Source organism: Gymnoscopelus braueri (assembly GCF_963280865.1).
Source record: "Gymnoscopelus braueri genome assembly, chromosome: 21".
NCBI classification, from domain to species: Eukaryota; Metazoa; Chordata; class Actinopteri; order Myctophiformes; family Myctophidae; genus Gymnoscopelus; species Gymnoscopelus braueri.
The window spans coordinates 15,453,810-15,479,594 of record NC_137623.1 but is presented as its reverse complement, the minus strand read 5'-3'; the positions used below and the strand labels follow the sequence as shown (position 1 = coordinate 15,479,594).

The 25,785-nt window shown below is 44.1% G+C and overlaps 1 pseudogene across 1 annotated transcript; it reads left to right on the top strand.

The window, feature by feature from the left end:
- Window positions 1-13,070: 13,070 nt before the first annotated feature.
- Window positions 13,071-14,292, top strand: LOC308076890 (dolichyldiphosphatase 1-like; annotated as a pseudogene). The gene is made up of 2 exons: window positions 13,071-13,741; window positions 14,041-14,292. The product of its transcript is annotated as a dolichyldiphosphatase 1-like (transcript).
- The last annotated feature ends 11,493 nt before the right edge of the window (window positions 14,293-25,785 follow it).

Below are 25,785 nucleotides of genomic sequence, written 5' to 3'. Positions count from 1 at the left end.
TAGATATAGAAACCTAGATACCTCATTGGCCTCTGCAGTTCATTGGAGCGACCTGTATCGAAGGCTCTTCCGCAGGGGAAGCTGCCACTCAAAGTGACTACTGGCCAATCACAGTGCGTTGACCACTGGCCAATCACAGCGCGTCTTTTTCAGGACTTGTCAGAATCTAGTTGTCCCGCCCCCACCTGCCTCTGATTGGCCTACCGAACGCCCCCTTCTGTGATGCACTCGGAAGTGTCCCGATAGCCCTGCGGAAGCGGAAGCGCGCCCGAGATACAGACGCTTCAGAGCCGGAGGAGGCGTCTACCTATATGTCTATGCATCACACCAGCTAAATTAGTGCAGATGCACCGTTAATTTAGTGTCACTATCATTTCAATCTGGGAACCCATCGCCAACTGAAAATGAAAAACAGCGCCCTCTGCTGTTTGTTCTATGTCTGTTGGCTCTGGGCGGAAGAAAACGTAACGCCAGAGCGCAAGGAAACCGGTGTTTGTTGTATGCCTTCAGCGCATCACTTCCGGTTGGTGCGACTATGTTTTCATTCCCACTAACAATATTTCTACACGGAACACTAACACCACTTCTCCCAGAGAACATGGATCGTATTGGTTATAAGCCCACTTGTTTCTATGATGAAAGAGTAAGTTAAAAAGTTAAAATTCTTTCCGTGGTTTTGTCTGCTCGGCGGACGCTATTGTTAAATTAGTTTCGGTTTGTTTCGAGGGGGGAAGGATCGACGGACACGTGAATCCCGCCCACTACATTTGATTGGGTAAAGCGCGGCCTGCTTCCTGATCTGAAGGCACGCCCATGCGCACATGTTATGACGAACCTCCCCGACAGATTCCAACGCAACGCAGAATCTGTTCTTGAGAGATTACTATCATTTTAACCACTTTATATATTATGTCTAAGACATAATATTATCATCCCTGTAAATAACCTTTTCATTCACAGCACCCCTGAATAACATCGTTACTTTATAGCACCTTACATTTATGTCAAATTACGCTACGCAAATATGTCAATCTTTCCCCCTAAGATACAGCGTGTCATAGAGAAAACTTGAGAAAATATCAGTTTCCTTTATACTATACGTTTAACCACTTGCACCCCAGCATCCCTATTCTGGGAGGAACATTAGCCAAACATAGCCGATCTACAAGCTCACAAACAGGTGGCAAGGGCGACACGTTGTGAGCTTGTAGATCTGTCATTTTTGGCAAAGATTTTTGGTGTAGATCAAAAAAGAACGTAGTGGTCCGGTTTACTAAGTCTAAGTGGTTAAACTGAAGTGATATTGATGAATTCCAAATATTATCAAAGCATCCTGCTGTGGCACCCCTGGACTTGTGTCACAGCACCCTAGGGTGCCACGGCCCGTGGTGGAAAAAGTACTCAAATGTTTTTTAGTAAAAGTATCGATACCGCAATGCAGAAGTACTCTGTTACAAGTAAAAGTCCGGAATTCAAAATGTACTTGAGTAAAAGTACAAAAGTATTGGTATCAAAAGGTACTTAAAGTACCAAAAGTAAAAGTACTAAAATGTTTGAAAATAGCAGATCTACAAGCTCACAACGCGTCGCGATGCGTCGCGTTGTGAGCTTGTAGATCGGCTATTTTTGAATAGCCTATGTATAAAATAGGGCTAAGGTGGTTAATGTATGTTTTATAATGTAATAATCTATATCTGCAAAAGTGCAAAGCTTGTAACTAAAGTTTTCAAATAATTGTAGTGGAGTAAAAGTACAATATTTTCCTCTGAGATGTAGTGGAGTAGAAGTAAAAGTATTGAAATTTGTAAATACTCCAGTAAAGTGAAAATACCTCAAAAATGTACTTAAGAACAGTACTTGAGTAAATGTACTTAGTTACTTCACACCACTGGCCACGGGGCACCCACTTTGAGAAACCCTGCCCTGGGAGGTATGTAGTTATTGCTCCACACTCCCTAGGAAGCAGGGAGGGAGGGGCGGGCTTTATAAGTCCTCCAATTGTCAGCCCCCCCCCCCTTACACACACACACACACACACACACACACACACACACACACACACACAGACACACAGTTTGTTACAAGCTCTGCAAAATTTGGAAGTAAACGAGCAAAATAAACAACTCATAATGCAACTTTACTCCACATGAACGTTGTCAGTGTTTACCAGAGTGGTGAAAGCTGCTAAAGCACGCTTGTGACAAGACATTTTCTCCATCTGACCAAACTGAGGTGAGTTTCTGCAGGTGACTTAGCTTAGCTAATTAGCATTAAAGGAATTGATGAAATTTGCGTGTGTAATTTCACTTTTATTTTACTCTGTAAAGCAACAACTAGTCAGGATGAAGCATTGTTGTGTTGTGTGATGTGATGTGAAGTGAATATGTTGTATTGTTGAGCTGTGTTTGCAGGCCTATTCAGTGTTGTAAAGTAACTAAGTACATGTACTCAACTTAAGTAGGCTACTGTACAATTTTGAGGAGCTTTTACTTTACTGGAGTATTTTACATTTTCAATACTTTTACTTCTACTCCACTCCATCCAAGAGACAAATAGGCTGTCACGATTATGACATTTTACTTGACGATTAATTGTCGCTCAAATAATTGCAATTAACTAGGCCGAATTAATTAATATTGCGTCGTACACTGAACATTGTAACATTATTAATAAAAAAGTGTCTGTCTTCGTAAACAAAAGGTGCATGGGTCAGATATGACAAATAACTTGGATAACTCAATAACTTTATACTTGAAAAAAAAAGTTTGTGATGTATGATGTTTTTGTTGTATGCTGTTCGTGTTTGATGCTGTTCGTGTCATGTGCTGATGTGGTTCAAGATGTACAGTAGCTCTGTTGCTGTCATGTTGGGGCCCGGTGTGGCAGTGAAACATGTTCAGTGACTGTTGGTTTGTGGCTCTGGAATTCAAAGCTGATGTGTTCCAAAAATGTGTGGTGCTAATGTGTGGCGCCAAAAATGTGTGGCGCTATAACAGGCCAATGTTAAAAAGGGTGGCATTTGTTCCTCAAAGTTTGACCGAAATCGGACGCTGCGTTCATGATTTGCGGCATTTTGTTCAAACAAGCCACTACAGCAAACTTTAGATGTGAATCTTAGCCAATCAGGATGGAATATGAAAAATCAAACAGTCCGTCTTGATCACTTGACTATAGAGATCATGTGTACCGGTTTGCGTGAAATTTGGATAAATGGGAAGGAGTAATAAACAAAAATGGTGTTATGTTTGTGTTATGTTTTACATAAGTCGGCCTCCTGGTGGCGCTATAAAAGGCAGATGTGAAAAATGCAGGGCAAAGGTTTTTCCTTGGCCTCTAGGGAGTGTGCATACAAAGTTTTACACAGATCGGTGCCAGTAATAGGTACTGGCACCCCAAGGGGTCGGGGCTTACATGAGGCTTTGTATCTGTTTCGTCCATACATGGGCAGGGGTCATTTGTCCTCCGGCCCCAGCCAAAAAAGTCTGTCCCCCTTTCGTCCATACATGGGCATAGACACAGGCTGACACGTCATGTGAAGTCCGGTGACGTAGTGCTCTGATCTTATAAAGTACTTATTCTGGGTCTGGCAGAACCAGGTCTCCTGGTCTTGTTCTGATACACGCTGAGGAAGGCTTGATGCCGAAACGCATCTGTGTATATGCCCGTGCCTTATTAATTATAAAGTACCAGAAGGACTTCGGAGTGCTGGCTATTCTCTGATGAATGGACTGAGTGTGCTCGTTTTTGTTTCTACCGCTTTCTTTTTCTCCCAAATGAAGTCAGCGTGGATCGGATTCTGCAGTTAACGTTATCTCCTTATGAATCTATGATGACCACTGCCCAACCGGTCGCCCACGGGCTGATTGCCAGTGGGCCGCGAGATTATTTCGGATAAATTATTTCATTAATTCGGAGGGGAAATGAAAAAAGAAATCTTTCAAGCGGTCCCATCGATGGTTATTGACTGCTACACCTACAGTACCATTGAGCTCCATGTATACTATACAAGCTCTCTACAAGCTCACAATGCATTGCATCCACAAGTGTTGTGGGCTTGTATATCTGTCTTCAGGATGCGGTACGTGCATAAATGAAGCATTATGGTTTCCTCCCACCCGATCATTGCTCCTCACTCCCTGTAAGCATGCAGTAGCAGCCTGATTTGGTGATGGTAGCCTACAGCGTGGATTGGAAAGCTCTGCGAGATCATTATGGATCATCATCATACATGATTCACAAATGCCGGTGTGTCTTAAACCTACTGAAACTCTTGTCACATAGTTTACAGTGGAAAGGCTTTTCTCCAGTGTGGCTACGCACATGTAACTTCAGAGTGTCTAACCGCCTGAAACTCTTGTCACATAGTTTACAGTGGAAAGGCTTTTCTCCAGTGTGGACACGCAGGTGTGTCATAAGACTAAATAACTGAAAGTCTTGTCACACTGTTTACATTGGAAAGGTTTTTCTCCGGTGTGGACACGCTGGTGTGTATTCAGGTGACTTAACTGACTGAAACTCTTGTCACAATGTTTACAGTGGAAAGGTTTTTCCCCTGTGTGGATACGCTCATGTGTATTCAGTTGACTTGACTTAATTAAACTTTTGTTTCTTTAGATCTCCTGGTTGAGTTAAAATCTCGGTAAACCGTTGATGACTTTGAGATGTTGGTGGGTCTGTGTCTCCTTGTTTCTGGCTGGTTACAGAGCTGATTCTTTGCTGACAGGCCGGCCTCTGAGCAGATTTTTCCATTCCTCAGCGTTTGGAAGTTGAGGTCGTCGTGGCTCGGAGTAGACGTGAAGGTACACTCAGAACAGGAGAGCTTAGTCCGGGAGGATTGGGACAACACTCCTTCCAGGAGTGGCGGTTCATCGTCGAAGCTGCTGCTATACAAGGACTGTGATGGGGATGGAGTTGTAGGTTCTGTTGAAGCTGGAAAATGTGTCCTCTCTATCTCCCTGCATTCTTTGTCTGTATCCCTTTCTCTCACAACACTATTGGTGGACACATCCTCTTCTAGTCTCAGTGGAATGAAGTCTAAAGTAACTTCACACCTCATATATGCTGAGCAGAGCTCTGGTCTGACCTCACTCACAACACAATTGGTTGCCATGCATGCCTAGCAACACCGATGTGCGCAGGCTACCGCCCCCTCCATATTTGGGCAAGAGTGATGTCATCAATATATGACATCATTGCCATGACGGCAGAGATTCACATGGAAGCCACGCCATGTCTTTTTTATTTTCATGTGTTTATCATTGTCTCCGCCAGGCCGAAGGCATGGTGGAGAGTATGTTTTACCCTCCGTGTGTGTGTCCGTCTCAGCCAAGCTAACATTGGTCAAGCTTCACGTGACACGTGACAATATGTAATACTGTACCGTGATTGGCTGACTCTATTCAGACCCTTTGCTTTGATTGGCTAGCGAGACGCATGATGAAATAATAACCTATAAATAGCACCACGCACTTCAAAAAATCTTCTTTTTTTTTAAGTGAGCTTCCATCACTGTGATGACCACTGTTGTTTCTAAATAACACCGCTCACTTCACACTGGGTGTGATTTTTGTCTCCGCCAGGAGAGTTTTACCCTCTGTGTGTGTGTCCGTCTCAGCCAAGCTAACATTGGTCAAGCTTCACGTGACACGTGACAATATGTAATATAAATAGGTAAGACAGGATTAATCAGGAACAGTACTCGCCTGGCGGAGACCTGTGCTCCGAGGAGCACATTTTCTAGTTATATATTGATTTATATATGTGTTTGTTTAAATATTTATTTAGTCATTCATTCATTCATTGTCTCCGCCAGTATGGTGGAGAGTATGTTTTCGTCTCCGTCCTTCCGTGTGTGTGTCCGTCTCAGCCAAGCTAACATTGGTCAAGCTTCACGTGACACGTGACAATATGTTGTCACCAATGCTTTGATTGGCTAGCGAGACGCATGATGAAATAAAAACCTATAAATAGGTGACGCACTTCAAAAAATAATTGATATTTTTTGAAGTGCAAAATAATGTATATTTATTGAAGTGAGCTTCCATCAGCCAAGCTAACATTGGCCAAGTGACACGTGACAATATGTAATATAAATAGGTAAGACAGGATTAATCAGGAACAGTACTGGCGGAGACCTGTGCTCCGAGGAGCACATTTTCTAGTTTATTATCCACTAGTCCATGCCCGTGGGGCGATATAAGCACATGATTTGGCAACCCGGGAGCCAGCGAACACAAAAACGCTAATAAACAGCTTACATTTGGGGAAAGCAAAAAACGGGCTTCACTGTTCCGTGCACATGGTTATGGTCAATGGCTGTGTGCACATTCAGATCAATTGCTCCAGCGACTGAGGAGAACCGGGCAGAAGAGATTTTGGCCTCACCACGATTTGGGCCTCACCACCCTCACAGAGCTTTGTAGAATTATAGGAGGATTATTGTATTCTATTGTCATGCACACAAAGTGCCTAAACCTTATTTACTTTCATACAAGACACCAAGAACAGCTGTAGTGGTCAAATCTTTCACATTTTATTACAACATTACAGGAATTGTTTTAAATACAGCCTTCTTTCAACAAAAAAAAAACACTTTCTCTTCATGAATCATAACATGCAATTTTCCAAATATGAACTCTATATAACATGTGGATTTCTTGACTCGGATGCAGTGGTTGGTAGATCTCACTGAAGCTTTGTCATTCATTGGATACTGCATGTCCTCTCTACAACTTTCACCACTGGCACAGCAATCTCTGCAACAGCAATGGCTGCGTTCACCACTGGCACAGCAATCTCTGCAACCGCAATGGCTGCGTTCACCACTGGCACAGCAATCTCTGCAACCGCAATTGTTGCTTTCACCACTGGCACAGCAATCGCTAGAACCGCCTTTGATGCTTTCACTACGCTCCCTATCACGCCTGAAATGAAGGAGTTATCTGGTTCAGCTTTTTGTCTTGCAACTTTTTCATATTCTTCATCTATCTCTGTCTGTTTTTGTATCAGATCCTCCCCAACATATCTTCTAATCAGTCTCTCTTTCTTTCTCAGTCTCTCAAGTTCATTAGCTTTAAGATTTAAAGTTGTTTGTTCTTGTATTGCTCTCTCTGCTAATTTTAACATCTCATTGGTGTAGTGGGTACTGAAATTACGATCCACCAGCGACTCTATTTTCCCCAGCAGCTCAGTGACCTGAGAGGGATCATCTCTTTGGTTGTTGAAGACATGGTAGCGACCGTCACATTTTCCGATCAGTTCTTGTAGTTTTGGACTCTCTTTCAAAAAGTTTTCAATTGTTACACCTTTAAGCAGGTCACCACCAGTGAAGAGAATCATGGTGTATTCGTTTGACATTGCACCAAATACCGCCTGAATCATTTCCACCGCTTTCTGCTCCTCTTCTGTGTATTTTCCCAGTCTAATCACAACCAGGAAAACATGAGGACCAGGAGCAGCGAAACACATACACTGTTTGATCTCCTGAATGACTTTTTGATCAGTATATCTGGTGTCAAATAATCCTGGCGTGTCAACAACAGCTACTTTTCTACCACCCGCTACACCTCTGACCTTCTCACAGTTCATTGTCAGAGATTCAGGTCGAAATTCAGATTCAAATGCTTCATAACCCAGGATGGTGTTTCCAGCGGCGCTCTTTCCAACTCCAGTCTTTCCAACCAGCACCGTCCGAAGTTCTTCAATGATATGGAGAAAAAAAACAGATATGATTACTGTGTGTGTGTGTGTGTGTGTGTGTGTGTGTGTGTGTGTGTGTGTGTGTGTGTGTGTGTGTGTGTGTGTGTGTGTGTGTGTGTGTGTGTGTGTGTGTGTGTGTGTGTGTGTGTGTGTTTGAGGGAGTACGTACCTTTTGAATTCATTTCTGTCTTGTGTTTTTGTTACTCTGTAAGAGGGGGGTATGATTATAGCAACAGATATTCATATGAGACAGATGATGTTCTTAATGCAGCAACAGTTTTTCATCATGTAATCAAATGGGCTTTAATAGACTCTTTATACTGTAAACAGGGGAGTCCTCTTATAAGAGTGGTACTTCTTAAAAGTTACAAATGCTCCAAAGCCTCCAAATTAAAAAAGATAACATTTCGGCCTGTAGACCTTTTCCGTAATAATAAATTGTGTTATTTAGCATATTGGCAATTTTGTTCATGTTAGCCTCGACAGACAACTATTGCAGGATATTTGACATGCATGATGATGAAGTAGTAGAAGGTACGTAACTTGACTGAGATTAATTTCCATCACTCACCTGAAGACTGGAAAATTATTAGACGGCCCTCCTGATCGTTGTTGTGGTTCTTTAACTGTGTATTGATTGCAGGGACAACCTATCAGTGGAAATAAGTGTGATAAGTAAGTCATTGAGTAATCGTAACAACTCTCACATTTAGGCTTCATTAAGCACCACCTGCTTGGTTTGTATTGTGTGGAAACAAATAGTAACTTTTGTTTGGAAAAGTTACTGTGTGTCTTAAATGGACAATACTTGAACTGAGTTTAGGATAGCTAACTACATCACACAACTTCATGCCTCTAGGAAATTACATTACTGTTGACATTACTCACTGATATTGCAAACTCTTACTTTATTTTGATTTGATTCATACATTCTTCCTGTTTGACATTTCTCAATTATGCCTGTGGATATAACTGTCTATTTACTGCACAGTATTTGATACTATATTGAATTGAGTTAGGTCACGGAATCTAAAGCTAGTTATGAATTTGGATCATTTGTGTGGTAATGAAGCATAATGTAGCCTATACACTAATTATACGCTGAATGCTGTTCATGTACGTTTTTGTAATTGCTTGTTTAATTATATCTATGTTGCCCAATAGATTTTCGCATAAAATCAACACTGCCATACGTTGGTTGTCAATGGCAATCATAGACAAACTGCAATTGCACAGTTCCTTTTTTTTTTTGTCAAAGTAGAGTTCTCCCAGTTTGACATTCTCATCATGAATACATGATACTTGATTAACTAACTGCAACAAATCAGTGTCAGTCTGATCTTTAGTAGATGGAAAAGAAGGAAAATGTAGGTCAATTGACTACCATGCATCTAGAATCTGCATCTACAGATTTGCGATCTCATCATGATTTCTATAATTCAATTCAATTCAATTTTATTAAAGTGTCAAATCACAACAAGTTGTCTCAAGACACTTTACATGTAGAGACCGTAAGGTAAGTAAAATTTAGCAATTTGTATCACACAGGTGATTCAACTTCAAAGGGGACACACACCCATGTCTACATTTGTCCCCAGTCTGTAGGATGCTGATTTTTCATGTCTGTAAGTGACCAGTATTTATGATACTCGAAAAAGTCTATACTAAATTATTTATAATGTGCTATAATTATTGTTATAAACATTATGCGTATTTATTTATTTATGAGTTCTCATACAGTGTTATAAGCAGATTATAATGCATTTTAAAGTATGTTTACTGTATAAGGTATTAGAGACAGGATTCATAGGAAGTGTCACCGGTTAGGTCACACTTTCTCATCTGCATGTTACGAAAATATATAAGTGGTCTCAGTGTCTTACCTGTTTCAATGTTGAAATCCTGATGTAGGTCTGGAGAGACAGAGGAAAGACAGGCTATGAAGGTTCATCAACAAGGACCAGCTCACTCACTTACTCATCTCTGGTGGGTCTTTTTATATATTTCAGTTTGCAATTCCTTCAATGGGGGAAGTCGCTGTTTACATGAAGAGAGGCCGTTAATTATAAATGCTGTGAAGGGATTATGTGACCTGATTAAGCAAAGTCACATTTGCATCAAGGAAGATACTGTAACAGCAAAGTAGGAATAACACAATCAAGGATTGATCTAATCAAGGTTCAAGAGTTAACTACACTTTAACATAGTTCCATTTATTGTCTCCGCCAGGCCGAAAGGCATGGCGAGAGAGTATGTTTTACCCCCTGTCCGTCCGTCCGTGTGTACGTCCGTCCGTACGTGTGTCCATCTGTCTGTGACCAGCTAATCTCCGGCACCGTTGGCCCGGTCGCTGCGAAACTGTGCACACACACACTCCCTGGATGCCAATCCAGAACCTCTGCCCCTATTTACATGGCCCTGTTATAGCGCCACCAGGAGGCCGATTTGTGCAAAACCCATTTTTTTTATATTACTCCTACAGATTTTATCCAAACATCACGCAAATCAGTACACAGTATCTCTATAGTCATGTGATCAACACAGATCTGTTTGATTTTCCATATTCCATCCTGGTTGGCTAAGGTTGGCTACCAAAGTTTGCAGGATTGGTCCGTTTTGAACTAAATGCCTCAAATCATGAACGCAGCTTGCGATTTCCGTGAAATTTCACACGCACATTCCCACTAGGCCGAGGAAGAAATGCCACTTGAAAATGTTCTAATCAGCCTCAGGCCGATTTGCATTTTTAACTATAACTGCACCGATCTGTGTGAAACTTTGCACGCATACTCCCTAGAGGCCAAGGAAAAACATCTGCACCGCATTTTTCACATTAGCCTTTTATAGCGCCACCAGGAGGCCAAATTATGTAAAAAAAATTTTTTTAGATTAAACCTTCAGATTTTATCCAAATTTCACGCAAATCGGTACACATGATCTCTATAGTCATGTGATCAAGATGGATCTGTGTGATTTTTCATATTCCATCCTGATTGGCTAACATTGACATCTAAAGTTTGCAGGAGTGGCCCGTTTTCAACAAAATGCCACAAATCATGAACGCAGCGTCCGATTGCAGTGAACTTTGCACGCACATTTGCACTACGTTGAAGAACAAACGCCACCCTTTAAACATTGCCCTATTATAGTGCCACCAGTAGGCCGATTTTCTTTTTTATATTACTCATACAAATTTTGTCCAAACATCATGCAAAAAATCAGTACACATTATCTCTATTGTCAAGTGATCAAGATGGTTCCGTCCGATTTTTTATATTCCATCCTGATTGGCGAATTCCGAACATTGCTGGCCCACAATAACCTACCTGACCTGGTGGAGATCTGTGCTCCGAGGAGCACTTTTTCTAGTTTACTAATTTGTTAAGTAAATGTCAGTTTAAGTTAAGTTCGCGATACAACACTATATACGGTACAAACGTATCACGAAGCTCATTGAGGGATGATTATGTCGCACCGCTCATATCTCGCTCATTTCACTCCTTCGGTTGGCAGCTCTGTCCTTGGCCTCCCTCCTTCGACTCCCTTGGCAGTACGTTCTGTATCTAATGCTTGTTGTGTTTCCACTGAGTCCGATGACTCAATCTCACGTCAGCGCTGTCTTGACATCAACTTTCTACGTTTCGATGAATTGTTGGAGGACCTATTTTTATTTTTAAAATAAAAAATATTAAGTCGGGTGTCTTTGAGATTGACAGTGTCATGGTGGCTATTTAATATTTACAACCATGAACAGTAGCTAAAGTCCATGTCTTCTTCATGTCTGTCTGTCTATCAGTACCCCCCTGGTACAAACAACACCACTGACCGCTTCCTTTTTCTGATACACGCTGAGGAAGGCTTGATGCCTTCCTCAGCGTGGAAGGCATCAGATCCTCGGAGCTTCCGTTCACCGGGACAAGTCTGGGCTTAACCATTACAGCATATGACGCTATCAAATATGAATCATAAATTTTATCCCCCAGGAGCGAGCGCTTCTCAGCGCCAACCGTGGCTGACGCATACATTGACATAAATATGTACGACTTATATGCATTCTTTGAATTAAAGTTTACTGCATACAATATTTTATATTAAAAGAGATTTGATAGGTCATTTTTGGCCAATTCTGACAGCACTACTAAGCCCGGACATGTGCAAAATAATGCATGTATTCCAAACACAGAGAACATTCGGAATAAAGTGTCTATATGGTAAATACATCCCGATTCAAACGGTATACCACCCCTCCAAACCCGAATGAAAATTATTTCCGATCAGACTGGAATGGAATATTCTATTCCAATTGAGGTGTTTACATGAGCATTTTTTATTCTGAATGAGCAGTCATTCCGAATGTAAGTGGAATACTGCGGTTACATGGACAGGAATATAACACATAGACTGCCAAGGACGCAATATTGCGTCCACTCAAATCCAACGCTTCACTGCCAAAGACGCAATATTGCGTCCATAAAACATTTTTAGTGATTACGCTAGAGGGCGCTCGTCGCCAACCTATGAATGATGCCTAGACTTCCAGAGAAGGCTAGGAACAGAAATGATGTCATCCAAAAGAAAATCACTCCGTCCACGACAATGTTAACAGATTTAGAAAAACACATCTAGCTCGGATTTCTTCTCCCAGACTGCGTTTTTTGGTGAAAACAAGCTATTGAACTGCCGATAACAACAGAACGGACGATCGCGGTTACAATGTTTTTGTTCCGTTGGAAAGAGGAGAGACAGTTTGTTTACATCCGGGTTGAAATCGATGGATCGTCAAAAAGACAAAAAATAAGGTAAAACCGCTGGCAGTGGCGGATGAATTAATGAATTAATACCTGGCAATTAATGTGCTAATGGCCCGGCAGATGTCGCTATTTCCCCTCCTGCTGGCTACAGAAAGACACTCCATTCAAGTGAATGAGGTTTTGGACGAACTTTACACCTAAGTAACCATTTGCAATCGTTTGCAAAAGTTTTTCAATTATCATGACATGCTTTAATAAATGATGGTCCCATTCATTTGAAAATGTATTACAAAATAGGGTATGCTTTTAGTTCTTCTACTGGGTCTACCGAGTGAATGCCCAGACTCGTGGCCACGATGAAGAATTCTTTTATGAGAATAAACCAACTGTTTGAACACTGAGTTCTTTAGGGTGTGACATGGAATTGAAAGAACGAGTACTCTGACAATGGGTACAACGGGTAGTGCATAACCGGAGAGGCATGCGTCTCCAACGAGCATCGTCCTAGTTTAAAAATAAAACATGAGGTCGTGTGACATTACCTTGTTAAGAGGTAGCTCTTAATAAGATTATGTCACACACAGACACCACACATATATGTAAGCATGTAAGCTGTGTCCAGGTAAGATGGCGTCGGAAGAGCCGTGCTCGGCACCATCTCAACGGCGGTCGATCTCCATAACACACGTAGAATTGCCTGAGGATGATCTAACCGGACATGTCCTCACCTACGTCACTCTCCTTTGCATAACGATCCTTATGGGTTTCGTCATGCTCATCATATTGAAACGGGAACTGCACACGATCGCATTCTTCGGCGGGCTTGTCCTGAATGAAGGGGTGAACTGGCTACTGAAGCACATTCTTAGGGAACCACGCCCATGTGCAGGGAGGTGCTCATTCAACACTGACCACAGGCTACGGGATGCCCTCCAGTCATGCCCAGATCATCTGGTTCTTTGTGGTATTATGCACGATTGCATCAAACAGACAATAATCGTTGTGGGGACTAGTTGTGGAGACACATGCTGTCCATCATCTTGTTGGGCACGACCATATCAGTCTCGTACAGCAAGGTCTACCTGGAGTCAGGTGATCTGTGGTGGAGTGGTGGGTCGTATCATTGGCATACTCTGGTTCTTTTCCCCAAGGTAGCAGCATGGGCAATATCAGAGTAGCCTCCGGTGAAAGTCACAAGTCTGATTCCCAACATCTTATGGTTTGAATACACAGTTACCAGATCAGAGGCAAGGAACAGTCAACTAAACCTAAGCGAAACCCAGTTAAGGAAGGCAGGCAGGCACGCACTGCCAACCCCTGCTATACGGTACCTTTATAGATGGATGAGTGATGTCATTGTGGGGTGTGAGCTGATTGGTCTACCACAAATTGGACAGCCTATTTAAAGATGGTGTTTCTCACAACTGAGGCTCTGTATTTTCCCATTTAGCTATTCTTTGCGTCTGAAGACATTGTGCAAGAGGGTTTTCTTCTGCATCGATCGATCCTTGGTCTCATACGCACCTCTCACCTTGGTGTGCAAAAGTCTTGCTTCTTTTTCTCCTTTATCTTCTACACTGTCTCCTCTCAGCTTTCTCCCCCTCCCCCTCCTCTTTCTTCTGCTCTTCCTTCTCCCCTTTCTTCTCCCCCAACATCCTCCCCATTCTCCTACTTCTCCTACTGCTCCTTCTCCTACTCCTCCTACTGCTCCTGCTACTCCTCCTACTGCTCCTTCTACTACTTCTTCTACTCCCCGTTGGCCTCCCCAATCTCCATCTCGTTCCTCTCTTCCCTCTCGTTTCCTCCCTCCATCTCGTGCTCCTCCCCATCCCTCTCGTTCTGAACCACAATGGACATCACCAAAACCGCCCTGCTCTGGTGATGTCCGCCGTGGTTCCAAAGCACAGGGACCCTCATTCCCACCGGAGCAGAAGGGCTCTGGCGATGTTTGGCGTCCTTTGGGGCGACTTGGTTCTGAAGTGCAGGGACCCTCATTTCCAACAAAGCAGAAGGGTTTGCGTGATGTTCGTCATAGTTCTGAAGTACAGGGACCCTCATTGCCAACAAAGCAGGAGGGCTTGCGTGATGTTAGTTATAGTTCTGAAGTACAGGGCCAATTTGGTTCTGAAGTACAGGGATCCGCATTTCCAACAGAGCAGGAGGGCTTTCGTGATGTTCTTCATGATTCCGAAGTACAGGGACAACTTGGTTCTGAAGTACAGGGACCCACATCACCACAAAAGGAGGGCTTCGGTGATGTTTTTCGTGGTTCTGAAGTACAAGGACCACTTGGTTCCGATGTACAGGGACCACCAGAACTGGAGGCCTTTGGTGACGTACGTCATCCATTAGAGCGACCTGGTTCCGAACTACAGGAACCCCCATTTCCACCAGAGCAGGAGGGCTCTGGTGATGTTTGTTGTCCATTGGGGCGTCTTGGTTCTGAAGTAGAGGGACCCTCCTTTCCACCAGAGCAGGAGGGATTTCCTGATGTTTGTCATGATTCCGAAGTACAGGGACCCACATCTCCACAACAGCAGGAGGGCTTTGGTGATGTTCTTCAAGTACAAGGACCACTTGGTTCTGATGTACTGGGACCCTTAATTCCACCAGAACTGCAGGCCATTGGTGATGCACGTGATTCCTTAGATCGACTTGGATCCTCATTTCCGTCACAGCAGGACGGCTCTGGTGATGTTTGTTGTGGTTTAAAAGTACAGGGACTCACATTTCCACCAGAGCAGGAGGGCTCTGGTGATGTTCGTCGTGGTTTAAAAGTACAGGGAACCTCATTTACGACAAAGCAGGAGGGCTTTTGTGATGTTCGTCATGGTTCTGAACTACAGGGACTCACATTTCCACCAGAGCAGGAGGGCTCTGGTGATGTTCGTTGTCCATTGGGGCGTCTTGGTTCTGAAGTACAGGGACCCACGTCTCCACCAGAGAAGGAGGGCTTTTGTGATTCTTGTCATGATTCCGAAGTACGGGGACCACTTGGTTCCGATGTACAGGGACCCTCATTTCCAACAAAGCAGGAGGGCTTTCGTGATGTTCATCATGTTTCCAAAGTACAGGGACAATTTGGTTCTGAAGTACAGGGATCCTCATTTCCAGCAGAGCGGGAGGGCTTTGGTGATGTTCTTCTTGGTTATGAAGGACAAGGACCACTTGGTTCCGATGTACAGGGACTCTTAATTCCACAAGAACTGGAGGCCTTTGGTGATGTACGTCGTTCCTTAGAGCAACTTGGTTCCAAAGTACAGGGATCCCCATTTCCACCACAGCAGGACGGCTCTGATGATGTTTGTCCTGGTTTAAAAGTACAGGGAACCTCATTTACAACAGAGCAGGAGGGCTTTTGTGATGTTCGTAATGGTTCCAAACTTCAGGGACCCTTATTTCCACCAGAGCAGGAGGGCTCTGGTGATGTTCGTTGTCCATTGGGGCATTTTGGTTCCGATGTACAGGGACCCTTAATTCTACCAGAACTGGAGGCCTTTGATGATGTACGTCATTCATTAGAGCGACTTGGTTCCGAAGTACAGAGATCCTCATTTCCAACAGAGCAGGAGGGCTTTCGTTATGTTTGTCATGGTTCCGAAGTACAGGGACAATTTGGTTCTGAAGTACAGGGATCCTCATTTCCAACAGAGCAGGAGGGCTTTGGTGATGTTTGTCATGATTCTGACGTAGAGGGGCCACTTGGTTCTGAAGTACAGGAACCCACATCTCCAGCAGAGCAGGAGGGTGCCGGTGATGTTTGTTGTGGTTTAAAAGTACAGGGTCCCTGTTCTGAAGTACAGGGACCCTTAATTCCACCAGAACTGGAGGCCTTTGGTGATGTTAGTCATGATTCCGAAGTACAGGGGCCACTTGGTTCTGAAGTACAGGGACCCTCTTTTCCACCAGAACAGGATGGCTTTTGTGATGTTTGTCATGATTCCGAAGTACAGGGGCCACTTGGTTCTGAAATACAGGGACCCACATCTCCAGCAGAGCAGGAGGGCCTTGGTGATGTTCGTTGTCCATTGGGGCGACTTGGTTCAGAAATACAGGGGTCCTTATCTCCAGCAGAGCAAGAGGGCCTTGGTGATGTTTGTCGTCCATCGTTGCAACTTGGTTCAGAAGTACAGGGGCCCTTATCTCCAGCAGAGCAGGAGGGCACTGGTGATATTTGTCGTTCACTGAGGCAACTTGGTTTTGAAATACAGGGACCCACATCTCCATCACGGCAGGAGGGCTTTGGTGATGTTCTTCGTGGTTCTGAAGTACAAGGACCACTTGGTTCTGAAATACAGGGACACACATCTCCAGCAGAGCAGGAGGGCCTTGGTGATGTTCGTTGTCCATCGGGGCGACTTAGTTTGGAAAAACAGGGACCCACATCTCCACCACAGCAGGAGGGCTTTGGTGATGTTCTTCATGGTTCTGAAGTACAAGGACCACTTGGTTTCGATATACAGGGACCCTTAATTCCACCAGAACTGGAAGCCTTTGGTGATGTTTTTCATGATTCCAAAGTACAGGGGCCACTTGGTTCTGTAGTACAGGGACCCACACCTCCATCAGAGCAGGAGGGCTTTGGTGATGTTCGTCGTCGTCACCGGAAGAGGAGGAGGAGAACGAGGAAACCAAGGCAGGAAGGCTCTGGGGATGTTCGCCAGTCAGGTTCTGAATCTCCACCCATCTCCAGGACTCAACTCTTCATCACAGACCCTTCAAGACTTAACCTTCAAGACTCTACCTTAGAGACTCCCGATCTCCAGAACGATTATAATCAGGACGACCTCCACGACTTATTTTATCGGGATTCTAACAGCTCTCCTCCTCCCCTTCCCTCTCATTCTCTTTCTCCTCCTCCCACTCTCATGGCCTCTCGTACTCCCCCGCCTACTTTTCCTTTCTCTCGTTTGCCGCCTCCTCCTCCTCCTCCCACTCATCCTAGCACTCTGATCCCTCGCCCTCCGCTCCCTCATATTTCTCCAACTCCTACTCCCCTTCCTTCTCGTTCTCATTCTTTCTCTTCTCCTCCTCCTCGTCCTCCTCCCCCTCCTACTCCCTCTCCTACTTTCTCACGTCCTCCCCCTCCTCCCCTTCCTACTCCCTCTCCTACACCCTCTTGTCCTCCCCCTCGTCCTCCTCCCCCTCGTCCTACTCCCCCTCCTACTCCCTCTCCTACTCCCTCTTGTCCTCCCCCTCGTCCTACTCCCCCTCCTACTCCCTCTCGTCCTCATCCTCCTCCCCGTCCCACTCTACCTCCCCCTCCTCACCCCCTTCCCTCTCGCCCCCCTCCCCCTCGCCCTCCCCCTCCTCCTTCTAGTTTTACTCCTCCCTCTCCTACTCTATTTCCCTCCCGGTCTCCTTCTACCCCTCCTCGTCCTCCTCCCCCACGTCCTACTCCCCCTCCTACTCCCCCTCCCCCTCCCTCTTGTCCTCATCCTCCTGCTCCTTCTCCTGCTCCTCCTACTCTACCTTCTCCTCCCTCTCGTCCTCCTCTTCCTCCACGCCCTTCTCCCACATTCTCCTCTTCCTCCTCCTCCTCTGGGAGGTGATCAGTCCAGCTTCCAGTCTTGATGGCCTGCTTATCACACAAACCTGGAATCATGACCATCCTCTGCCTTTTACAAAGTACCAAAGCCTGAACCACGCTCCCTGGGTCACGGAAGTGTTTTTCCCCATTCAAAATCCCATACATATTTTTTTAAATCACATATAAGAACTGTGTTCCAGAAGAAAAAAAAGTCCAGCGATTCTGTCAGGGAAGTGGCTCTGTATCTGTTTATGATATTTAGTTATATTTGTGTTTGGTGCAAATTGAATGAATTCTGCAGTGGTACCCAGAGGTCTGAAAACTACAAAAGAAAATCAAGTGATTCACTGTCCCCACTGAAGCACGTCATGCTCCTTTGTTATCAGCGTGTGATATTATTTTGTATTTGTTTGTTTGAAACAACTGAGAACTGGCAATGCTGCAGTCCAACAGAAAGGACACGGAAAAAAACACTTGAATGGGGAAAAACTACACTTGTTTTTTGACGTCAGACTTCGGTTCTCTATGGTCAGCTGGGGAAACGGAGAGAAGGGCGCAAATCTGTCTGCCGATGCCTTTTAATGAGCGTGCCGATAAGCAGCGAGGAGGTGGTTCTCGATGACTTCTGCAATGGTCACCCTGTTTCGATAGATGGAAAGAATGAATAGATGAATGAAGACAGGAATGAATGACAGAAAGAGATCTCCATATATGGGCTTGAAATGGGACAGACAGACAGACAGACACAGAGACAACTGCTGGTCCAGCCATATTCACACACACACACACACACACACACACACACACACACACACACACACACACACACACACACACACACACAGAGAACGACGAGGCTGGCTGGGCATTGTGTCTGGCACCCAGAACTGATGGCGAGCGAACCGACAGTGTGGGGGCCAACCCAAGGCGCAGCTGGGACGGGAAGGAGGGACACCACCTATTGTAGACACACTGCTGCATGACAGCAGAACTTAAAACACTGCAATGCTCCGGACCCTAATCTCGGATGGGAGGGAGAGGAGGGCAGCGATCCAGGAGTCTTGATTTGATGTCGAGATGTAGTCTTTACCCTTGCATCACAGATAATGGGCTAATGATAATGTTAGTTAGATTTATAGGCACTTTATAGCCACTATAGCCTATATTTTTTGGAGTGTTGGATTGGCTATCTTGATATATTAAGCATCTTTGGATGTATGCAGCCTGCCCTGTACACCTATGCAGTTTTTAACATGAAGTGGAAAACAAACTACACAATCCTAGGGCCTAGGGCCCTATTTCATACTTAGTTGTACAACAGTGTTGCATGAGAACTAGCCCATCACAACGTGTTGCATCGTGAACACATTATGAGCTTGTAGATCGGCTTTTTTAGCTTCTTTTTTTAGATCTTTATTTGCCTATAATAACATTCCCAAACTAGGGACGCCAGGTTGAACGTTTGTGAGGATGGAATGTAACCGTGCGTTTTTTTTTAATATTTACTTCTGTCTGGATTTGAAGGGGTCCGCTCATAACTTCGACATCCCGTTATTCCGACCATTAGGTTAGTGTGAGGTTAGGGTCAGGGATAGGGTTAGTTATAACGGGACCAGTCGGACCAACGGGAAGTCGGAATAATGGGATGCAAAAATGTAGCATGAAGCAAATCTTTGGATTTCTCGGGTCTTCTCCTTCCCACTGCCTGAAGTGGCAGAGAGGTCTTTTTACGCTGGGCTGGGAACGAGCCACAGCTCTGAGGCCCGTCGGTTCCTCCTCCCTTTCCTCGGCTGTGGTGAGTTGCCTGATGAGCCTGCTACTCTCTGGCCCTCATAGAAACCTAGATACCTCATTGGCCTCTGCAGTTCATTGGAGCGACCTGTATCGCAGCCGCCATTTGGGAGAAGGTAAGCTGCCACTCAAAGTGACTACTGGCCAATCACAGCGCGTCTTTTCAGGGACTTGTCAGAATCTAGCCGAGCCTTTTAACGCAGTGGTTCTCAACCAGTGGTCCGGGGACCACCAGTGGTCCTTGAGGGGGTTCCAGGTGGTTGCCAGCTAAATGATGGTGTACAAAAGGCTGGGCACGAACGAGGTCTGGTGCGTGCACGTTAAGTGTGTGCACGGGCCGTCGGGTGCGCGCACGCACCTGCGGTTAATCAGCGCTTCTTTGATCTTTCAGAGCGTGTGGTGTCACATCAAACAAATTGCTCTGACGGTTCAGATGGACGGTCAGAAGTGTGTCGCAGTTTGTCAGACATTGTGCTCGAATACATTCTAAGTTTCTGTGCGTTCATGCAAAATGTAAGTCCTGTGTTTCCTATTTAAACTCCATTAATTTGTGTGGAATGTGCCCTTTGATGTTCCGTTTTGTAACGCTGTTTGGGCGTCGGTAATGGCGTTTGATTGACAGTAGTATGACGGTGGCAAGTGTTTCCTTATTTGTCTTAGTTCATTGTATGTAACCAAATGAACCCCGGTCAATAATTATATTATGTTGTAAGTGCATTGAAGCACTGTTATGTTTACACTGTTTGTGGCTGAATAGTTTCAAGTGTAATTGGACACTGGGCCTAATTATAAGTTCATCCTGGATATGTATAATCCATGTGGTATATGCATGCTGCTCATTGTCAAGCATTGTCAGTGTGATATCCTTCATTACATTGTGAATGTATGTAGCTTAGACAATACTTCATGATGTATGCAAGCATAATGCCTTTGTTATATATATATTATTTGTCACTGTAATGATTTACTTTATTATTGCAGACACCACACACACCAGTGTTGTACTGTACTGTGCTCATTGAAGTCTTCAGTAAAACCCTTAAATGAGAGAAGTTGTCTGTCCTGTGTTCTAATCGACACCCCTGGGTGAAGTGTGGAAGCTGGACCAGCCAGCCAGTACAAACCAGTCCCTAAACAGTCCTTTTCTTTAACCCTCACTAACAGATGGAGAGTTGATAACCAAATGGACCCTTATAGATATTTAACTCTTAAGTATAAAATGTTACTCTCAAGAGTTAAATTATCATTAAACATCTGCATTACTTACTTTACAAGAAGTCTCCACAATTAGAGAACGTAAAGAATTGTTATTTTGACAACATCTTATCCAAGTTTTGGTTGTGAGAGGCTAAAGCTCATCATTCTGCACATGAACTGACCATGTCTCTGGGAACCTGTTTAAACTGCAGTAAAAGCCAATTTATTATGTTACAAATCCGAGTGTGGAGTTTGCCAAGTTCCAACTACTGCAACTTGCTGCACGGCTGCCTCTTAAAGGGTTAAGAGCTGGGTTACAAAAAGACCCGCCTCCACCTGCCTATGATTGGCCTACCAAACGTCCCCTTCTGTGACGCACGCGGAAGCTTGCCTTCTCCAAAATGGCGCCCGAAATGCAGACGCCTCAGAGCCGGAAGAGGCGTCCACCGTTATATGTCTATGCTGGCCCTACCCTGCTGAATCCCAGCACATGGCTTCTGTGTAGGGAGGAGCCAGAGCGAGACAGTGACACCCAGGGGCTCTGCCACAAGGCCATTTTTACCTTTACATTTTTCTATTTTTTACCTTAACGCAAAAGCCTGAGCTACGGTATATCATCGTTAATTGCACGCCAGTGTCGCGCACCGAAAATAGCAGATCTACACAAACTCACAAAGAGTCACAGTGCAACTTGTTGTGAGTTTGTAGACACACACACGCACACGCAGACACAGACACAGACGCTCACACTCACACACACACACACAGATACACACGCACACGTAAACGCACACGCATCTTTTCATCAACGACGCGCTGTACACTTCTCCCCATATTCCAATTTGTTGTCGCTCTGACCCCTCGTTCTGTGTTGGCGCATATCTGATGAGCAGTGCATTCAGCGCACGTCCATTCACATCACTTTGGGCCATTATTAACGCTCAACCGGAAACCACTCGCCTGGCAAGCTCTAATTACATCCTTGATTAGTAGGAGAAGCAATTAAAGAAATAGAGCGCGTGCTAGGCGGTGATAGGCCAGCTGACCCCCAGCCCCTTCCCACTTGAGTTTCGATGCTAGCTGTCAACACCTGCGGGTAGAGTGAGTGTGTGTGTGTGTGTGTGTGTGTGTGTGTGTGTGTGTGTGTGTGTGTGTGTGTGTGTGTGTGTGTGTGTGTGTGTGTGTGTGTGTGTGTGTGTGTGTGTGTGTGTGTGTGTGTGTGTGTGATATATATATACAGCCGTTTTGGCGGGCCAAGATGATCAGCGCCTGTGTGTGCATGGAAAAACCCTTTTATACTCCCTTTACGTACTAAAATATCTGGTTTGAACAACATAACTCACTGCTGCCGTACGGCCACATGTCCTGTCCTTTACATTGGCATGGAGGTAACCATACGAACCCTAGCTTCCCTATTCTGGGCATGTCATAACCGGTGAACAGTTGGTGAAAATGCAGCATGTCGCATTGGCATATGTCGATTGCTGAGAATATGTGAAACATTGCTTTAGTGCATATACATGGGCAACTGGCGGCCCGGGGGCCACATGCGCCCCCCCCACCTTCACTTAATGATTGGAATACTGATATTATTGATTTCAGCTGTTACAATTCCAAACATGCAAACATGACCTGCTTTAATTACTTCAGTCTATATTAGTAGCTTAATGACTAGTAGGCCTATTACAATTCTATTGTCTTTTTTATGTCCAATATATTTGTATTTAAGTTCATAAAGTTAACATAAGTATAACTAAATGCATTTGAAAAAAAATATATATATATCAGGATTCCATTTCAAAAATAGCAAAAATAACAGATCTACAAGCTCAAATGCGTGGCACTGCGACGCGTTTTGAGCTTAGATCGGCCCTACTCTTGTGTGACAGAATGGCGAAGTACGGCATTAGTTTACGAAAAAGCGTGGCCCTCTGGTCCAGAGTGAGTGCGGAAATGTAGTGGTCCTCTCCATCGTCAAAGTTGTCCACCCCCGTTTGTGAGTACAGGTGTGTTTATTTTTCATTTATTTTGGTGAGCATAATAGCCTACAGTACAATGGTGTAGCAGCCGGCCACGACGTATAAATCCCGTCGGCGGTCGCTCAATCAGTAGATGCGTGTGTATGACCATGTATCGTGGTCTACCATTTTGCCGCCGCTAGATCGTTGTCAACACCTGTTGTAGCCGTGTCTGCACCGGGTGTTGAATGGACTCGCCCACGTATACGTATACAGCAAGCTTCCTCTGTGTTTTCGGGATTTTTTTCTTGAGAGAGAGAGAGAGAGAGTCTGTAAAGTGTAAATGTCTATAATCACGACACAGATAGAGGCTGTGCATACAGCGCCCGCCGCATAATGTGACGGCATGCGAGCAAACACAGGTGATGTCCCTTACAGTATGTGTCACATGGTAGAGTGGTGTAAAGTAACTAACTAAGTACATTTACTCAAGTACTGTACTTAAGTACAATTGTGAGGTACTTTTACTTTACTGGAGTATTTCCAATTTTCTGTACTTTTTACTTCTACTCCACTACATCTCAGAGGCAAATATTATACTTTTACTCCACTACAATTATTTGAAAACTTTAGTTACTAGTTGCTTTGTAGATTTTGATTATTATTACAAAACTAAAACATACATTAACCACTTCAGCTCTATACATTTCGGCCGTTTGAAAATAGCCGATATTTGTGAGCTTGTAGATCAGTTGGCTCGATCAGGGTGGATCAGGCTGTTTAGGATGTGGGATGCAAGCCATCGGACTCTTTAGTAGTGTTTGGTCTGTCCATTTTTAATATTGTAGGTTGACTAGGCTTATATGCCTATTTTAGATGTTTTTATTATTATAATGTGTTTTTATTGATGTCACTATGAGAGTTGCTGTAACACCTTCATTTCCCCTCGGGATGAATAAAGTACCTACCTACCTACCTACCTACCTACATACCTAGATCTGCTATTTTCAAAAGATTTTATACATACAATTTATGAAAACCTATGAAATGGGACATTGTGCATAATGAGTACTTTCTACTTGATAGATACTTTAAAGGTTCTATGACATTCATTTTACCTTTTTTTATTTTTGATGTTTTTTGGGGGGTTTTATGACCTCAATTACAGCCCAAAAATCTGAACTTTGAACATTCAGTGGATTTTCTGTGGTCTGGGGGTTTCTGAATAATTAGGCTGAAAAGTAATCTGAGCTTGGCCCTTGGGCAGTGAAGACACAGCCGATTAATCCCGCCCACTCGCCCCTCCCCTCCCCTATCCTTTCCTTTGGGGGGGCGGAGCAGAGGCAATGATTGACAGGCAAAATCCCTCAACGGTGACACCCGCAGACAAAGATTTATTTTTTCATTGCAGTTGAAAAGGCTTTAGAAATGTGAGAGAAAAACACCTGCCATGGATCAATGGAGTGGAATTTTTTGTTAAAACTTTTTATACACGTTTGAAGGACCATGACAAAGACTTTTAATGTGTGGTAAAACTGAACGTCATGAAACCTTTAAATACCTTTGATACTTTGTCAGATCATAGTGAAAAGCTCTGGTTAGTAGTAAAACACACTGGTTCCCCAAAGTTTTTCAGCTGAGACCCAAAATATTTTTTGTTTTTAAATGTGGTGTGACTGTAAAAGAAATAGACATGTTTTTGTCCCTCACCTGACTTGTTGAAAACCTCGAAACTCCTCATCAAATCCAACATCACCTGATGGCACATCTACGACTGCTGCTCACCAGGAATTAATTCCTCAGAATGCAAGAGGGACGGATGGGGCCCAATATCATGGGAGGATATTGGAAAATAATTTCTTGGTTGGTTATTCATTGTGGAATTCATTAAAATCCAATTGTGTGAAATTGGGGGGGGGAAAGGACTAGAGGTGGAAGGGGAAAAAAGAAAGAAAGAAGGAAAGACAGAAAGCACCCGAGTGGATACATTTAACACGGAGGACTGCGTGCACCGCCATGTAGCATCATGGTTCTGTTTTTTTCCCCACGATTTTTGTAGCCCATTTTTTCACACTGTGCCAATTACCTAAGCTGTAATCCTGGGCACTACCCTCCCTCTGCCAGCCTAGGGAGAGCCTAGAGCCGAGCTCATGCCTCCTTCAATGCATGAGGAGCTAGCAAGCCGCTTCTTATGACCTGACAGGGGGGGAGTTTCCCCGGTTGGACGTAGCGCGTGGAAGGAACACGTTATTCCAACCAGTTCCTTTCCCCTCCATCAGGCGCCCCGGCTGACCAGGGGGAGGCAGTATAGAGACCAGGATTACTGCATGTTTTTTTTGTGAGGGTACCTACCCTAGGAGACACGGGGAGAACATACAAACTTCACAAAGAAAGCCAACCCTAATCAGCCAACGATTGGCTTAAGAACTCTAGCATGTTATATCCTCCACTTTCTCCACTTTCTCTAGCAGATATAAGCAGTATAATCCTTAAAAAACAAGAATATCTTTCCGTCATGTTGCCTTGACGTGCATGGCGACACCTCTGACTTCCCATCATCGCACCACCCACACCCTATAGACTGACACAACACACAGGCACGCACATGTTTTCTATTATTGTACTTGTCAAGACATCAACATTTTAGGAGAACAATTTCACAAATGCCCTCTTTACAATGTTTTAAGTTGATTTCGGTGCACAACCAAGTATAAATCTGACATGAGTCTTAGCCCCCAGCCCCCCAACCTAACCTCTAAATGTCTAATCCAAACCCTAACCCCAACCCGAATATACATTTTTACCCCTAATTTTTTTTTTTTTTTTGTGAGGTCCAGGATAATTGTCCTCACATAATATC